The sequence below is a fragment of the Schistocerca piceifrons genome, chromosome 1 (assembly GCF_021461385.2).
Source record: "Schistocerca piceifrons isolate TAMUIC-IGC-003096 chromosome 1, iqSchPice1.1, whole genome shotgun sequence".
NCBI lineage: Eukaryota > Metazoa > Arthropoda > Insecta > Orthoptera > Acrididae > Schistocerca > Schistocerca piceifrons.
Genome location: NC_060138.1, coordinates 1,197,269,165 through 1,197,288,575, shown reverse-complemented (window position 1 = coordinate 1,197,288,575; position 19,411 = coordinate 1,197,269,165).

The following is a 19,411-nucleotide window of genomic DNA, read 5'->3' as shown; positions in this document are numbered from 1 at the left end:
TCCTGAGCCTCGGTGGCTGCACTGCCTTTTCTTATTGGTGTTTGAATGTGTATTTTAATGGCTCGTAGCCGATGGTTTAAATTTGTATGCTTTTAGTTGTGTTTTAAATCATGGGCCTTCAGCCGTTTTAAAAATTAAAGAGGTTGTGCCCTTTAGCCGTAAGATTTTGTGACGTATTCAGTCGATGGTTAAGGTCGGAAATTTGCGCTGTAATGTTTGGGCAACTAAATAAAGTTTTATGTCCAGAATGAGATTTCCACTCTGCAGCGGAGTGTGCCCTCATATGAAACTTCCTGACAGATTAAAACTGTGTGCCGCACCGAGACTCGAACTCGAGACGTTTGCCTTTCGCGGGCAAGTGCCCTACCAGCTGAGCTACCCAAGCACGACTCACGCCCCGTCCTCACAGCTTTACCTCGTCTCCTACCTTCCAAACTTAACAGAAGGAGAGCTTCTGTTAAGTTTGGAAGGTGGGAGACGAGGTACTGGCAGAAGTAAAGCTGTGAGGACGGGGCGTGAGTCGTGCTTGGGTAGCTCAGCTGGTAGAGCACTTGCCCGCGAAAGGCAAAGGTCCCGAGTTCGAGTCTCGGTCCGGCACACAGTTTTAATCTGCCAGGAAGTTTCAAAGTTATGTGTTCGAGTGTAACTGACAGCCGCTCACTTTTGGCCCCTTTCCACAATTCCAACGACCTGTTCTGTCCTGAGGATTTAACCAGGCGTTTCAGCTCTGGCGCATCATGCTGGTTCTGCAGCAGCAATTTGAGCAGCAGTTGGCACCGTAGTGACATAATGAACTGTCACAAATCGGTTACAGCAATGACAGCTCAGAGCCAGACGCCCTGTAGTGTGCATTCCATCGACCTAAAACAACCATTACTTGCGACTTCAGTGTTGGCAAGCGAGAGCTCTTTGGAGGGATGAAGGAGGTCTGTCGTGTTTTCTGATAAAAACTGTTACTGCCAGTGATGGCCGTGTGTTGGTTCGAAGGAGACCATTTGACAACCTGCAACCAATTTGTCTCCGTGCTGGAAACACTGGACCTGCGCCTCGAGTTATCAGGGGTGCGATTTCGTCTGACAGCAGGTACGTTCTCGTGGTCATCCCACGCATCCTGACTGAAAAATTGTACATCAGTCTTGTAATTTGACCAGTTTTGTGTCATTCATAAACAGCATCCTAGAGGACGTTTTGCAACAGCGTGACGCTCGGTTTCATACTGCCTTTATAACGCAACATGATCTACAGAGTGTAGACATAATGTCTTGGCCTGCTCCCAAGCGAGCACAATGGGACTACTCTGTTGTCATGCACAAAAGCACTAATCGTGCCTGTATTGACTGACCAAGTGCAAGAGGTACAAAACTCCATCCCACAGACTGACATCCGGCACCTATTCAACACAATGTACGCATATTGTATTCAGCATTCTGGCGGTTACATCGGCTACTAATGCATGAAAATTTCACATTTGCAATGGCTTGTCTCGCCGTGACATTAACTCGTGATCTTGAAATATTATTCAGTTAAGTACGAGGATTGTCCAGAAAGTAAGTTCCGATCGGTCACGAAATGGAAACCACAGTGAAAACCAGAAACGTTTTATTTGCAACAGTTAGGTACATCTTCTACCTACTTCTCTACATAATCGCCGCTCCAACTTCGAGTTCTGTCGTAGTGTAGTATCAACTTTCCAATATCCTCGTCATAGAAAGCGGCTGCCTGTGCTTTCGGCCCGTTATCTGCACTGGTCTGCAGCTCGTTGTTCTGTGCAAAAATTTTGTCCTCATAGCTAGCGGTTCTTGTGAGCAGAGTTGAGACTCAGGGGGAGCCAATTACGGACTGTATTGTGGGTGATCAAACACTTCTCAACGGAAACGCTGCAGGAGCGTCTTCATTGCCCCTGCAGTGTGCGGCCCAGAATTGGCATGTAGAAGGAACCGCTCGACAGTTGTGTTATGTGGGCTGCATGACACAGGCGAAATCTCTAACCAGGCCCTCACACTTGCCGGGAGACGCAATTCCCTACGCATCTTTACCTGCTCACTGTTCACTCAAAACTGAAAAGGGCGATGCGACACAATCGACGGGCATACCAGAGACACTGCCCAACACATCTGTACAAAGCTTTACCGGATTTTCCCAGTGGTTTCCATTTCGCGACAGATCGGAACTTACTTTCTGGACAACCCTCGTATGTTACCTAGGTAAATGTATTCCCAAAATTTCAATACTTTACATTAAGTATATTTTGATGTTGCGATTTTTTTCCATCACTACATACACTCCTGGAAATTGAAATAAGAACACCGTGAATTCATTGTCCCAGGAAGGGGAAACTTTATTGACACATTCCTGGGGTCAGATACATCACATGATCACACTGACAGAACCACAGGCACATAGACACAGGCAACAGAGCATGCACAATGTCGGCACTAGTACAGTGTATATCCACCTTTCGCAGCAATGCAGGTTGCTATTCTCCCATGGAGACGATCGTAGAGATGCTGGATGTAGTCCTGTGGAACGGCTTGCATGCCATTTCCACCTGGCGCCTCAGTTGGACCAGTGTTCGTGCTGGACGTGCAGACCGCGTGAGACGACGCTTCATCCAGTCCCAAACATGCTCAATGGGGGACAGATCCGGAGATCTTGCTGGCCAGGGTAGTTGACTTACACCTTCTAGAGCACGTTGGGTGGCATGGGATACATGCGGACGTGCATTGTCCTGTTGGAACAGCAAGTTCACTTGCCGGTCTAGGAATGGTAGAACGATGGGTTCGATGACGGTTTGGATGTACCGTGCACTATTCAGTGTCCCTTCGACGATCACCAGTGGTGTACGGCCAGTGTAAGAGATCGGTCCCCACACCATGATGCCGGGTGTTGGCCCTGTGTGCCTCGGTCGTATGCAGTCCTGATTGTGGCGCTCACCTGCACGGCGCCAAACACGCATACGACCATCATTGGCACCAAGGCAGAAGCGACTCTCATCGCTGAAGACGACACATCTCCATTCGTCCCTCCATTCACGCCTGTCGCGACACCGCTGGAGGCGGGCTGCACGATGTTGGGGCGTGAGCGGAAGACGGCCTAACGGTGTGCGGGACCGTAGCCCAGCTTCATGGAGACGGTTGCGAATGGTCCTCGCCGATACCCCAGGAGCAACAGTGTCCCTAATTTGCTGGGAAGTGGCGGTGCGGTCCCCTACGGCACTGCGTAGGATCCTACGGTCTTGGCGTGCATCCGTGCGTCGCTGCGGTCCGGTCCCAGGTCGACGGGCACGTGCACCTTCCGCCGACCACTGGCGACAACATCAATGTACTGTGGAGACCTCACGCCCCACGTGTTGAGCAATTCGGCGGTATGTCCACCCGGCCTCCCGCATGGCCACTATACGCCCTCGCTCAAAGTCCGTCAACTGCACATACGGTTCACGTCCACGTTGTCGCGGCATGCTACCAGTGTTAAAGACTGCGATGGAGCTCCGTATGCCACGGCAAACTGGCTGACACTGACGCGGCGGTGCACAAATGCTGCGCAGCTAGCGCCATTCGACGGCCCACACCGCGGTTCCTGGTGTGTCCGCTGTGCCGTGCGTGTGATGATTGCTTGTACAGCCCTCTCGCAGTGTCCGGAGCAAGTATGGTGGGTCTGACACACCGGTGTCAATGTGTTCTTTTTTCCATTTCCAGGAGTGTATTTTCAGTGATTCTTTTACAGCGTATTCATCTTTGTCCTTTTGTACTGCAATAGCAACAGGTAATTACAACGTACGTCTTGTGCTGAAAAAATCAGTATCGTGAAGCTAATATAGCAAGACTGAGTTAAAAGAGGTGAAGGATACTGTTTACATTTGTAGCTTTTAAAGAGGTTAGTCGTTCTATCGACAGGGTGACCCACGAAGGATTTATAATGGAAAAGGGAACTATCGGACATAAATCCAAAGCAGAACTTATGGTAGAAACTTCGGATCCACTAGCGGATAAGACAGGAGTGACGCAGAGCGATGGACTATCTCCAATCTTGTTTAAATGTGTAGTTGAAAAAGTGATGGCACTTACGTTGGTTGATTTGGGGGAGGGGGACCACACAGCGAGGTAATCGGTCCCAACGGATTAGGGAAGGATGGGGAAGGAAATCGGCCGAGCCCTTTCAAAAGAACCATCCAGGCATTTGCCTGAAGCGATTTAGGGAAATCACGGAAAACCTAAATCAGGATGGCTGGACGCGGGTTTTAACCATCCTCCTTCCGAATGCGAGTCCAGAGAAACAACCACTGCCCCTCCTCGCTCGGTATTAGGCGTAAGCTGAAACGTCCCCTTTGAACAATTCTACAAGACTGTGCTTAAACTGACACACAATATTTTGTTAGCGCAACGCAATCTGACTTTCAAAATTCCCTACAAAAGAATGGCCCTGACTAACATTAACCTATACGTTTCACAAATCGCTTACCTCACAAAAATCTTGGTTACTCGAACTACTGCAATACAGCGAGCGCCACTACTGCCAGCTAAATAAAAGATTCAAACTATGGAAGGCACTAACTACTGAAAGGGATAGTTAGCAAATGAAAGATATTAATAGAGAACGAACAATGTATTTACCTTGATATCATCATATATAAATATAGCAGTTCATGACAAATTACAAACCTCCGCCATCTCTCTCCCCACATCCACCACTGCTGGCGGCTCACCTCCAACTGCGCAACGCTACGCGCTGTTCACAGCCAGCTGCCTAACACTACAATGGCGAGTATTACAACAATGCAAAGCAGACACAGACTGCCCACAGCACAGCCAGTGATTTTCATACAGAGGTGGCGTTACCAATAAAAAAACCTAAACAGCCTACTTACATAGCCCCCATGCTCCCCACAAAAAAATTTTTACAAATTGGATTGGGCAGTGGCCAATACAGATTTGAAAAAAAAATTTCATAATTACAATAACAAAGAAATCAAATGCACACACTTATTGATACAATGTTGGTCAAAAGCTAAAAATTTCTCACAGTCCATAACGACAGTCCTCATCATTCGTCACAGTAAAATTGCAGTGTTTTTCTCAAAGTCTGAGCAGTAAAAAGAAATGCACACGGAAGCAGTGGATTTCCATGCAATCTTGAAGAAGTAGTGGTGTCCTTCCAACGGAAAGACAGTGCTGACTCTCGACATGCAGACAAGTATTGGGTCACAACAGAGCAAACCCACAGCAGAGTCATTCGAAGTTTGGAAGAATATTGGTAGGTAGGTCATCACAGAGCAGACCCACTGTAGTCCTGGTAGAAATTACGGTACTGGTGGGCCACCAGAGGTGCAGACCCACTGCAGACCTTGTAGAAATAATGGCGTTGGTGGGTCATCAAAGATGCAGACCCACTGTAGTCCTTGTAGAAATAATGGCGTTGGTGGGCCACCAAAGATGTAGACCCACTGTAGTCCTTGTAGAGATGGCCAGCAGCCATCTGTTGTGACTGTGCAGGTGCACAATCACTATTGAAGAGTCTTGCGGAGAATATAGCAAGTCCATAAACCACCACTTGTGCACTCACAAAGTTTTTTGGAATTGTCCTTAGAACCAGCAACGCTGTTATCCAGTCCCTTGCTGAATTATTAACACACGTGCAAACACTATCAGTCCCTACTTCTCACATATTGTCCATGTACTATGACCAACAGAAACGTGTGCAGTGAAATGTTACTTAATTTGAAGAACTGGTAACAATTACAATTTGGTAACATAAAAATACAATAACAAAGGTACATGATACATCATTAAAAACATAACAATACAGATAACATTTGTAGTAATACAGGCTTTACAAAAGAATCGAAATAACATATACATCAGTGTTACAGGAATTATAAGTACCTACATAAAGATCAGAATAGCTTTGGAAACAACAACTTCACACATGAGCATTAAAACAAAACAGAGTAAATAATGTGTAAGCATATTTATAAGGTAAATAACATATTATTAATGCCAATTATATTTGAGGATAACAGTATTCCTCATCATAGTGAATGTAGCATAGTACTAGAAAAATTCTACAATTCTTATCAGATAAACACATAAAGACAGGAAAAACACAAATACACAAGGGTACACAAACATATAGAGGGATGACACCAAAGGAAAGGACAGGGATTGTTTTACTGCAGTATTTTGCATGGAGATCTCCCTTCTTTCATCATTATTCCCAAAAAGTCCTATCTAAGCCTGCTTTCTGTATTCTGTTCATATCCTCTTTCAATATAATTATTTCTTATTGTACAATACTCATTTTGGCCCAAATCTGTTTCTTATATCTTCTCAATGCGTTTCTTCCAATTCATCGCAACTCATTCTCTTATATAGTCTGCCCCCTCTTAAGCTAACTTAAATCTACTGAGCTCAGATGCTAAACTAAGGGACGAGGCAATGCAGCAGCACATAAAACAATTAATACAAACAGCAATGACAAAAAAATGCCAATTTGCAAAGCAAGCAGCAGTAAATCTAAATTAACAAAAAAAATGCAAAATTACAACTAATATGAGCCAATGTGTAGCAACATGAAAAATAAATGAGTAGTAAAATTGGCTTAGCAGAGTAACACAAAGTCAAATTCAGTACTGGCAGGGTCGCCATATGAAACGTCCCCTTTCAACAGTTATACAAGACTGTGCTTAAACTGACACACAATATTTTGTTAGCGCAACGCAATCTGACTTTCAAAATTCCCTACAAAAGAATGGCCCTGACTAACATTAAACTATACCTTTCACAAATCACTTACCTCACAAAAATCTTCGCTGCTCAAGCTACTGCAATACAGCGAGCGCCACTACTGCCAGCTAAATAAAAGATTCAAACTATGGAAGGCACTAACTACTGATAGGGATAGTTAGCAAATGAAAGATATTAATAGAGAACGAACAATGTATTTACCTTGATATCATCATATATAAATATAGCAGTTCATGACAAATTACAAACCTCCGCCATCTCTCTCCCCACATCCACCACTGCTGGCGGCTCACCTCCAACTGCGCAACGCTACGCGCTGTTCACAGCCAGCTGCCTAACACTACAATGGCGAGTATTACAACAATGCAAAGCAGACACAGACTGCCCACAGCACAGCCAGTGATTTTCATACAGAGGTGGCGTTACCAATAAAAAAACCTAAACAGCCTACTTACAAAGCCACTGCATGAAAACCTAGGAAAAGCTGACTTACATAACAAAGAAACTGAAGACAGAACAAAATATAGAAACAAAATTAAAAGGTGGGGAGGTTTCCAAGACAAACACCTTCAAACAGAAAGGTAAGAATGTGGACTGCGCAAGACAGGAAATAAATAAATGAACATGTAAAGCATTCCAGAAAGCGTGAAGCTAACGTAGCTACTTGGACATTGTTCTTGGCTGTCGTGTAACGAAAGAAAAAGGAAAATGTCTAACACTAACACGTTATGTCATTCATAACGTTCACTTCTTTGTAAATAATGTTTTATTTGCATTTTGCACATACTTTGTTAATATATATATATTGGCTTGTAATTTTGCGCTGAATGTTGCCGTTTTCTACATGTATTGTAAACCGTAAAATAACTGACTGGCAAAACTGTGATATAACAAGAAGAAGAGTAGGAAACGAAACTTCAAGGATTGACTCGGTATAAGATGCTTTTTTTATTTTTTAAACTTTTTAGTTAATCGATAGTGATACAGGGGTCCAATAGTGTGAAAATTAGTAGGACAAGCTCTTATTTTACAAGGAATTGAAGCTCGGTAGCTGTAGCGACTTTTACCGACCCAGGTGTTGGATTCTTGACAGGCTATTGCGGCTTTGACTATGAACATCAGTTGGGAGTCCCCTCGAGTCCAGTTGAGTGCTTTTATGTATTGCAACAGTATGTGATATTTCTGTCCTCTCGGCAGGAAAACATTGTGTTTGTGTTGAAATTGACATTTCACCTAAGAATTAAAAGTAGTTGTTCTTTCTGAACACACATCTCTTAGTGTAAGAGACAGTGCCTCTGTAATAGGTGTGGAAGAAATTAGTGTTTCGAGACTTACTAAGCCATATAGTGATACTGCCTCATTGTCTCCAAAGACAAAAAACAGATGTGGACGAAAACGAAAAACCACTCCTAGAACCGACAAATCTATTACGAAATGAATTCATTCTCACAAGACAAGTAAGAACCTTGAGAGAGATTTATTGGTTACTAGGGTTCAAATTGCGTCCTCGGCGGTACGGCATAGGCTTCTTGATTGTGGGCCGAAGGCAGGAAAGACATTAAAGAAAGTTCAAAAAATGGTTCAAATGGCTCTGAGCACTATGGGACTCAACTTCTGAGGTCATTAGTCCCCTAGAACTTAGAACTAGTTAAACCTAACTAACCTAAGGACATCACACACATCCATGCCCGAGGTGTGGAGGAAACCTGCGACCATAGCGGTCTCGCGGTTTCAGACTGCAGCGCCAAGAACCGCACGGCCACTTCGCCCGGCTAAAGAAAGTTGTTAACACCTTACATGAAGACAAAACGGTTTGCATGGGCCAAAATACATAAATCTTGAACATTCCTATGACTGGAAACGTGTTATTTTCAGCGACGAGTCACATGTTATTGGTCGTCGATAGAGAGCAAGGATTGTCAGGTGAAGCACCCATGAGGCAATGAAAGCTGGCTATCTTGAAGACTGTAAAATAACCCACCACCCCTAAAAGAAGTGGTTTCTTCGCTACACATGGCCCTGGGGAACTATTTCTAGTTGATGGCACGACCATTTCAAGCAAATACACGGAAATCCTTAGGCGCAAGATTTTGCCATTCCTACAAACCTTTTCAGATGTTCAACATGATCTGGCACCGTCTCACACTCGTAAGACAGTCAACACATTCGTGGAAGAAAACAACATTATCGTGTGGCAGTGATTCACACGACTTAAATCTCATCTAGAATACGCAGAGGGTTACAATAGGGGTACAATGAAAACTTACTTAGTCCCAGGTTCGAAACCTGCCCCCGTTTAAATAGTGACTAATATCAGCATTGGCGGCTGAAATCTTCAGGCATAAGAAGTTCCTCATTCTACCAACGGCCTTGTCAAAGAGGGCGGAGGAGCGGACAGAGGTTCAGGGCACTCTCTTGTCCTAGGGGTGGGAAATTGCCCCTAAAGGCGGAAGAATCAGCAATGATCAACGGCATGAGGATGCAGAAAGCAATGGAAACCTCCGCATTAAAGACATATAACGCTTGTATGAGGGACATGTGGTCTGTAACAGAAAAAGTGTCGTGATGATCTCTCCATTGATAAAAGCTTCCGGTGGAATAGTCCCCCATTCGGATCTCTAGGAAGGGACTTCCAAGCGGGAGGTGACCGTGGGAAAAACACTGAATAATCAATGAAAGAATAACTTTCTATGTATCGGGGAGTGGATTGTAAGTAGCTTGAACATGGTAGGGATGCTAGAAGACCTGAAAAGGGAAATGCAAGAGCTCAATCTAGATATAGCAGGGGACTGTGGTGTGAAATGTGGATTTCTTTCAGACGAGTATAGTGTAATATCAATAGCAGCAGAAAATGGTATAACCGGAGTAGGATTCGTCACGAATCGGATAAGAGGGCAGAGGGTGTGTCTCTATGAGCAATTCAATGATAGGGTTGCTCTTATCAGAATCGACAGCAAATAAACACCGACAACGATAATTCAGGTATACATGCCAACGTCGTACGCTGCAGATGAAGAGATAGAAAGAGGAAAAAATGTTGATATTGAAATTGTAATACAGTACGTAAAGAGGGACTGGGATGAAGTTGTTGGAGTGGGAGTAGAAGTAAAGGCTACATGAGAATATGGGTTTGGGACAAAGAATGAGAGAGGATAAAGACTATTTGAGCTCTGTAATAAATTTCAGCTCGGAATAGCGAATACTCTGTTCGAGAATCACAAGCGGAGGAGGTGTGCTTGTAAAGGATGATAGGGGAAGATTTCAGTTAGGTTACATCACTCCAACTGCATACACCCCACACCATTACAGAGCCTGTACCACTTTTTTCCCCGTTGACATGAAAGCTCCAAGGATTCATGACGTTGTCTGCTTACGTATACAAGTCCATCCGCTCGACACAATTTGAAACAATATTAGTCCGACCAGGGAATACATTTCCAGTCATCAACAGACAATGTCGGTGTTAACGGGCCCAGGCGAGGTGTATAGGTTTGTGTGTGCAGTCATCAAGGGTACACGAGTGGGTCTATATCGATTATGTTTCTCTGAATGGTACGCACACTGACACTCGTTGATGGCCCAGCACTGAAATCTGCAGCAATTTGCGGAAGGATTGCACTTTTGTCACCTTGAACGATTCTCTTCAGTCGTCATAGGCCCCGTTGTTGCAGGATGTTTTTCCGGCTGCAGCGATGTCAGTGATTTGATGTTTTACCGGATTCCTCATACTCACAGTGTAAGTAGGCTGTTTAGGTTTTCTTAGCGCTCTGTATGAAAATCACTGGCTGTGCTGTGTGCTGTCTGTGGCTAGTTTGCATTGTTGTCTGTCATTGTATTGTTGGGCAGCTGGATGTGAACAGCGCGTAGCGTTGCGCAGTTGGATGTGGGGAGAGAAATGGCGGAGTTTTGAAATATGTAAGACTGGATGTCATGAACTGCTATGTATATTATGATTTTTCCACACTATTAAGGTAAATACATTGTTTGTTCTCTATTAAAATCTTTCATTTGCTAACTATGCCTATGAGTAGTTAGTGCCTTCCGTAGTTTGAATCTTTTATTTAGCTGGCAGTAGTGGCGCTCGCTGTATTGCAGTAGTTCGAGTAACGAAGATTTTTGTGAGGTAAGTGATTTGTGAAAGGTAGTCAGGACCATTCTTTTGTAGGGATTTTTGAAAGTCAGATTGCGTTGCGCTAAAAATATTGTGTGTCAGTTTAAGCACAGTCATGTATAATTGATCAAAGGGGACGTTTCAACAGTACTCTCGTGAAATGGTCGTAAGGGAAAATCCCTACTTCATCGCTTCCTCGGAGATGCTGTGTCCCATCGCTCGTTCGCAAACGTTCAAACTCACTGCCATTGATCTAACAACTGCGCCAGACACTTGTTTTCTTTTATAGGCGTTGCTGAGAGCACGGTCGTATTCTGCCTGTTTAAATATCTCTGAATGTGTTTCTTTGGAGCTTCAGCGTAGTTATTTATTGGGACCATCATAGTCTATTGCCGGTTTACCAGACCAACGAACTGTGGATAAGGTGTTGGCGTACTTGCGAGCGTGGCGTGAGGCAAGTTTTTGCTGTCTAATGAAGCGGTTGGTTGCTTGCGACACGATGGGGTGGTAAGATGCAGTTTTAAAGTGTGCAACATGAGGACATCGTTTTGTAATATACTAGTAATTTTGGTATCCGCCCACAGAAATCCAGAGTAATCCTGAGTAATTATTTTCTTGGTTAGGGACTTCACTGAAACGTTCGTGCTTAGGAAGGGTGTCTGCTATGTGCAGAACTTATCTTCGTTGTTTTGTGAGAAGAGTAGATTTCGATAAGGAATCTATCTGATGTTAATTCATCCAAATGGTATAACATTTACTTTCATCAAATTACGTACCAATGTGTTTTTGTCGGTGTTTATAGAATGTGCTATGTTTGATTTCCTCTAATGTTGGAACGTTGTTGCCGCGTGTTTCCTGAGAATTAATGTCACACGTTCTATCGTGGTTCAGCTACCTTCAGCAACAATTGTACGGATTCATATTGAAACATTCTTTTATCAACTTTCATTGCCATCATTTCCCTACTTTGATGAGCTTCTAACGACTTACGCTTAGCAGCATAAAACACTTGAAGGGGAGCATACTAATTATCTTCAGGAGAACTAGAACTTTTCTAGAATTCTTACCGCAGATGATTGAGAACTAGAGTCAATCACTGTCATTATATTTGGTGCTTCTATGCATGATTTTCCAAAACAAAAGCTTGGTGTCAGTGTTGACGGAAGCGGCAGAGTCGTAATCCTTCCTCCTACTGAAAGTGTGGTGTTTCAAATGGTTCAAATGGCTCTAAGCACTGTGGGGCTTAACATCTGAGGTCATCAGTCCCCTAGACTTAGAACTATTTCTACATCTACATCTACATTGATACTCCGCAAGCCACCCAACGGTGTGTGGCGGAGGGCACTTTACGTGCCACTGTCATTACCTCCCTTTCCTGTTCCAGTCGCGTATGGTTCGCGGGAAGAACGACTGTCTGAAAGCCTCCGTGCGCGCTCTAATCTCTCTAATTTTACATTCGTGATCTCCTCGGGAGGTATAAGTAGGGGGAAGCAATATATTCGATACCTCATCCAGAAACGCACCCTCTCGAAACCTGGCGAGCAAGTTACACCGCGATGCAGAGCGCCTCTCTTGCAGAGTCTGCCACTTGAGTTTATTAAACATCTCCGTAACGCTATCACGGTTACCAAATAACCCGGTACCGAAACGCGCCGCTCTTCTTTGGATCTTCTCAATCTCTTCCGTCAACCCGACCTGGTACGGATCCCACACTGATGAGCAATACTCAAGTATAGGTCGAACGAGTGTTTTGTAAGCCAAATCCTTTGTTGATGGACTACATTTTCTAAGCACTCTCCCAATGAATCTCAACCTGGTACCCGCCTTACCAACAATTAATTTTATATGATCATTCCACTTCAAATCGTTCCGCACGCATACTCCCAGATATTTTACAGAAGTAACTGTTACCAGTGTTTGTTCCGCTATCATATAATCATACAATAAAGGATCCTTCTTTCTATGTATTCGCAATACATTACATTTGTCTATGTTAAGGGTCAGTTGCCACTCCCTGCACCAAGTGCCTATCCGCTGCAGATCTTCCTGCATTTCGCTACAATTTTCTAATGCTGCAACTTCACTGTATACTACAGCATCATCCGCGAAAAGCCGCATGGAACTTCTGACACTATCTACTAAGTCATTTATATATATTGTGAAAAGCAATGGTCCCATAACACTCCCCTGTGGCTCGCCAGAGGTTACTTTAACGTCTGTAGACGTCTCTCCATTGATAACAACATGCTGTGTTCTGTTTGCTAAAAACTCTTCAATCCAGCCACACAGCTGGTCTGATATTCCGTAGGCTCTTACTTTGTTTATCAGGTGACAGTGCGGAACTGTATCGAACGCCTTCCGGAAGTCAAGAAAAATAGCATCTACCTGGGAGCCTGTATCTAATATTTTGTGGGTCTCATGAACAAATAAGGTGAGTTGGGTCTCACACGATCGCTGTTTCCGGAATCCATGTTGATTCCTACATAGTAGATTCTGGGTTTCCAGAAATGACATGATACGCGAGCAAAAAACATGTTCTAAAATTCTACAAGAGATCGACGTAAGAGATATAGGTCTATAGTTTTGCGCATCTGCTCGACGACCCTTCTTGACGACTGGGACTATCTGTGCTCTTTTCCAATCATTTGGAACCCTCCGTTCCTCTAGAGACTTGCGGTACACGGCTGTTAGAAGGGGGGCAAGTTCTTTCGCGTACTCTGTGTAGAATCGAATTGGTATCCCGTCAGGTCCAGTGGACTTTCCTCTATTGAGTGATTCCAGTTGCTTTTCTATTCCTTGGACACTTATTTCGATGTCAGCCATTTTTTCGTTTGTGCGAGGATTTAGAGAAGGAACTGCAGTGCGGTCTTCCCCTGTGAAACAGCTTTGGAAAAAGGTGTTTAGTATTTCAGCTTTACGCGTGCCATCCTCTGTTTCAATGCCATCATCATCCCGTAGTGTCTGCATATGCTGTTTCGAGCCACTTACTGATTTAACGTAAGACCAGAACTTCCTAGGATTTTCTGTCAAGTCGGTACATAGAATTTTGCTTTCGAATTCAATGAACGCTTCACGCATAGCCCTCCTTACGCTAACTTTGACATCGTTTAGCTTCTGTTTGTCTGAGAGGTTTTGGCTGCGTTTAAACTTGGAGTGGAGCTCTCTTTGCTTTCGCAGTAGTTTCCTAACTTTGTTGTTGTACCACGGTGGGTTTTTCCCGTCCCTCACAGTTTTACTCGGCACGTACCTGTCTAAAACGCATTTTACGATTGCCTTGAACTTTTTCCATAAACACTCAACATTGCCAGTGTCGGAACAGAAATTTTCGTTTTGATCTGTTAGGTAGTCCGAAATCTGCCTTCTATTACTCTTGCTAAACAGATAAACCTTCCTCCCTTTTTTTATATTCCTATTAACTTCCATATTCAGGGATGCTGCAACGGCCTTATGATCACTGATTCCCTGTTCTGTACATACAGAGTCGAAAAGTTCGGGTCTGTTTGTTATCAGTAGGTCCAAGATGTTATCTCCACGAGTCGGTTCTCTGTTTAATTGCTCGAGGTAATTTTCGGATAGTGCACTCAGTATAATGTCACTCGATGCTCTGTCCCTACCACCCGTCCTAAACATCTGAGTGTCCCAGTCTATATCTGGTAAATTGAAATCTCCACCTAAGACTATAACATGCTGAGAAAATTTATGTGAAATGTATTCCAAATTTTCTCTCAGTTGTTCTGCCACTAATGCTGCTGAGTCGGGAGGTCGGTAAAAGGAGCCAATTATTAACCTAGTTCGGTTGTTTAGTGTAACCTCCACCCATGATAATTCACAGGAACTATCCACTTCTACTTCACTACAGGATAAACTACTACTAACAGCGACGAACACTCCACCACCGGTTGCATGCAATCTATCCTTTCTAAACACCGTCTGTACCTTTGTAAAAATTTCGGCAGAATTTATCTCTGGCTTAAGCCAACTTTCTGTACCTATAACGATTTCAGCTTCGGTGCTTTCTATCAGCGCTTGAAGTTCCGGTACTTTACCACGCAGCTTCGACAGTTGACAATTACAATACCGATTGCTGCTTGGTCCCCGCATGTCCTGACTTTGCCCCGCACCCGTTGAGGCTGTTGCCCTTTCTGTACTTGCCCAAGGCCATCTAACCTAAAAAACCGCCCAGCCCACGCCACACAACCCCTGCTACCCGTGTAGCCGCTTGTTGCGTGTAGTGGACTCCTGACCTATCCAGCGGAACCCGAAACCCCACCACCCTATGGCGCAAGTCGAGGAATCTGAAGCCCACATGGTCGCAGAACCGTCTCAGCCTCTGATTCAGACCCTCCACTCGGCTCTGTACCAAAGGTCCGCAGTCAGTCCTGTCGACGATGCTGCAGATGGTGAGCTCTGCTTTCATCCCGCTAGCGAGACTGGCAGTCTTCACCAAATCAGATAGCCGCCGGAAGCCAGAGAGGATTTCCTCCGATCCATAGCGACACACATCATTGGTGCCGACATGAGCGACCACCTGCAGATGGGTGCACCCTGTACCCTTCATGGCATCCGGAAGGACCCTTTCCAGATCTGGAATGACTCCCCCCGGTATGCACACGGAGTGCACATTGGTTTTCTTCCCCTCTCTTGCTGCCATTTCCCTAAGGGGCCCCATTACGCGCCTGACGTTGGAGCTCCCAACTACCAGTAAGCCCACCCTCTGCAACTGCCCGGATCTTGCAGACTGAGGGGCAACCTCTGGAACAGGACAAGCATCCATGTCAGGCCGAAGATCAGTATCAGCCTGAGACAGAGCCTGAAAACGGTTCGTCAGACAAACTGGAGAGGCTTTCCGTTCAGCCCTCCGGAATGTCTTTCGCCCCCTGCCACACCTTGAAACGACCTCCCACTCTACCACAGGTGAGGGATCAGCCTCAATGCGGGCAGTATCCCGGGCAACCACAGTCTTAGTCCGATCAGGGGATGCGTGGGACGAGCTGGCCGTCCCCGACAAACCCCCATCCGGACCCCCACAGTGATGCCCATTGGCAACAGCCTCAAGCTGTGTGACCGCAGCCAACACTGCCTGAAGCTGGGAGCGAAGGGATGCCAACTCAGCCTGCATCCGAACACAGCAGTTGCAGTCCCTATCCATGCTAAAAACTGTTTTACAAAGAACTTCTGAACTAATCTCCAGAGAGCGCAAACAAATCGACAAAATTTAAACGGTTATTAAAATACAAGATTGCCTAGTAAATGCAGTAATGCTGCTACTTGCGCACTGCTGACACTGCTCGGCGGCGGAAGGAGACTAAGCGAAATTACACTATTCAGGTACTAAGACGCGATGCTACACTCTCAAATACTATAATACGCCCGGAATTTATGAATTAAACAATGCAAGTACCAAAAACACGCAAAGAAATTAAGAATTAAACTATGTAACAAATGAGTGAGCTAGGAGTATACGACTTGCTGCTCAGCTGCTTATCCAACGGCGGCAGGGAGCACACTGACTGTGACCAACCGACACTGGCCGTTCAAAACAAAAACAGTAGACAAACGACTACGCGAATTTACACTATTCAGGTACTAAAACGCGATGCTACAACTCTCAAATACTATAATACGCCCGAAATTTATGATTTAAACAATGCAAGTACCAAAAACACGCGAAGAAATTAAGAATTAAACTATGTAACAAACGAGTGAGCTAGGAGTATACGACTTGCTGCTCAGCTGCTTATCCAACGGCGGCAGGGAGCACACTGACTGTGACCAACCGACACTGGCCGTTCAAAACAAAAACAGTAGACAAACGACTACGCGAATTTACACTATTCAGGTACTAAAACGCGATGCTACAACTCAAATACTATAATACGCCCGAAATTTATGAATTAAACAATGCAAGTACCAAAAACACGCAAAGAAATTAAGAATTAAGCTATGTAACAAACGAGTGAGCTAGGAGTATACGACTTGCTGCTCAGCTGCTTATCCAACGGCGGCAGGGAGCACACTGACTGTGACCAACCGACACTGGCCGTTCAAAACAAAAACAGTAGACAAACGACTACGCGAATTTACACTATTCAGGTACTAAAACGCGATGCTACAACTCTCAAATACTATAATACGCCCGAAATTTATGAATTAAACAATGCAAGTACCAAAAACACGCAAAGAAATTAAGAATTAAGCTATGTAACAAACGAGTGAGCTAGGAGTATACGACTTGCTGCTCAGCTGCTTATCCAACGGCGGCAGGGAGCACACTGACTGTGACCAACCGGCATTGGCCGTTCAAAAAAAAAAAACAGAAGACAAACGACTACGCGAATTTACACTATTCAGGTACTAAAACGCGATGCTACAACTCAAATACTATAATACGCCCGAAATTTATGAATTAAACAATGCAAGTACCAAAAACACGCAAAGAAATTAAGAATTAAACTATGTAACAAACGAGTGAGCTAGGAGTATACGACTTGCTGCTCAGCTGCTTATCCAACGGCGGCAGGGAGCACACTAACTAATCTAAGGACATCACACATATCCATGCCGGAGGCATGATTCGAAGCTGCGACCATAGCAGCAGCGCTGTTCCAGACTGAAGCGCCTAGAACCGCTCGGCCACAGCGGCCGAAGAAAGTGTGGTGGCATGATGTCTTATACTCATGAGCTATGACACCAGCCTGAGCCCACATGGCCATACCACGGCAAGGGGCTAAAAGCTGTGATTATATGGTTTTCTTGCAAAGTGAGATATTTTTACGGATCCTCATGTTCACACAAATGCAAGTTTCTTTTGCTACACCCACTGTAAATCGTTGGACTAAATAAGCGTTCCCTGCTTATTTAATAAACCAGGAGTACAAACTTTGTAAACAGATCGTGCTACTACTGTAAGACGCATTTTTCTATTGTCTTTTGTCAAACCACAATTTATGAATGATGTTTATATTTTATTAATGGGATTAAGGAGGAATAATTAATATTTGTCATGTTGGGAATAATTGTGTTAGCAGGGAATGTCTGCACCAAACTATCGTTGGCAAGAGAGACCGCACATTGATATAATTTTAAAAAGGGCGGGAGAGGCCGTGTATGGATACATTTTAAGAAAAGAGCGGGAAAGACCGCGCATTGATACATTTTGTAATGGTAGCAGGGATTGTCTGCACCAGAAAGCATTGTTGGCATGAGAGACCGCACTTTAGCGTTCGTAGGAAGTCAGTAGTAAGCGAGGTGTGAAGCGAGTCGGTAGCAGGTCTGAAGCGAGAGGTTGAGAGGAGCAGTGTGCCTTGCAGCCATCAGCTGTGATTTACAAGTGATTATAAACGGATGTACAGAGACATCAGCTAACTATCATCATAAGAGGAACTAATATTATTGAATTATTTTCTTTGCGAAACTCAAGACTACTGAAGGTATGTTTGCGCAATGCTAGTTGTAAGATTATTGTAAAAAGTAAGTCCCATTTGAACGTTTGTAAAATCATTTCATTCAGAATATATTTAATTTTTGCCAGTAATATTGTATTACTGATTATAATCCATCTCAAAAACCGTCAACGTAAAACTTCGCAAAATTTTATTGTTGTCAAGAAAAAGTTTAACTATGAATTACGTAACTTCAGTCACATTAATTAAAGAATAACGTCAGCTTTGCTATTAAAGAATAACGTCAGCTTTGGTAGTAAATAAATACAGCCACTTATTATGAAAGCCCACCAGCAGTTAATAGAGTATAATAAACCAGAGTAAGTATATTCATGTCGCAGTTCGATGTAGCAGTCAGATGGCGATCCAGTAACAGTAAAAAAGGTAAGGAACAGTTTTGGGTTATTGCAGATAACGACTGAGGGCCACGACGACGACACATTCTATGTTTCGTCGAAATAATCAGCAAATCGCTTTTAAGAAGCAGCATTTAAATTTGTATGCGAAGGTTGACAAAGTGAATAAATTTCAAAGGGAAGATTTAATTTGTTATTATTATGCAAGAGATAGAAATCCTAAGGGAAGGTTTCATACGTTATCGTAGAAGGGAACAAAAGAGATGTAGAGGAGACGGGAAGGTTGTAAGTAGGCTGTTTATGCTTTTTCTATGTAAGTAGGCTGTTTATGTTTTCTTATTGGCAATGTTACGTAGCGCTCAGTATGAAAATCACTGGCTGTGCTGTGTGCAGTCTGTGGCTGCTTTGCATTGTTGTAATACTCGCCATTGTAGTGTTAGGCAGCTGGCTGTGAACAGCGCGTAGCGTTGCGCAGTTGGAGGTGAGCCGCCAGCAGTGGTGGATGTGGGGAGAGAGATGGCGAAGTTTTGAAATTTGTCATGAACTGCTATATTTGTATATGATGATATCAAGGTAAATACATTGTTTGTTCTCTATTAATATCTTTCATTTTGGTAACTATCCCTATCAGTAGTTAGTGCCTTCAGTAGTTTGAATCTTTTATTTAGCTGGCAGTAGTGGCGCTCGCTGTATTGCAGAAGCTTGAGCAGCTAAGATTTTTTTGAGGTAAGTGATTTGTGAAAGGTATAGTTTAATGTTAGT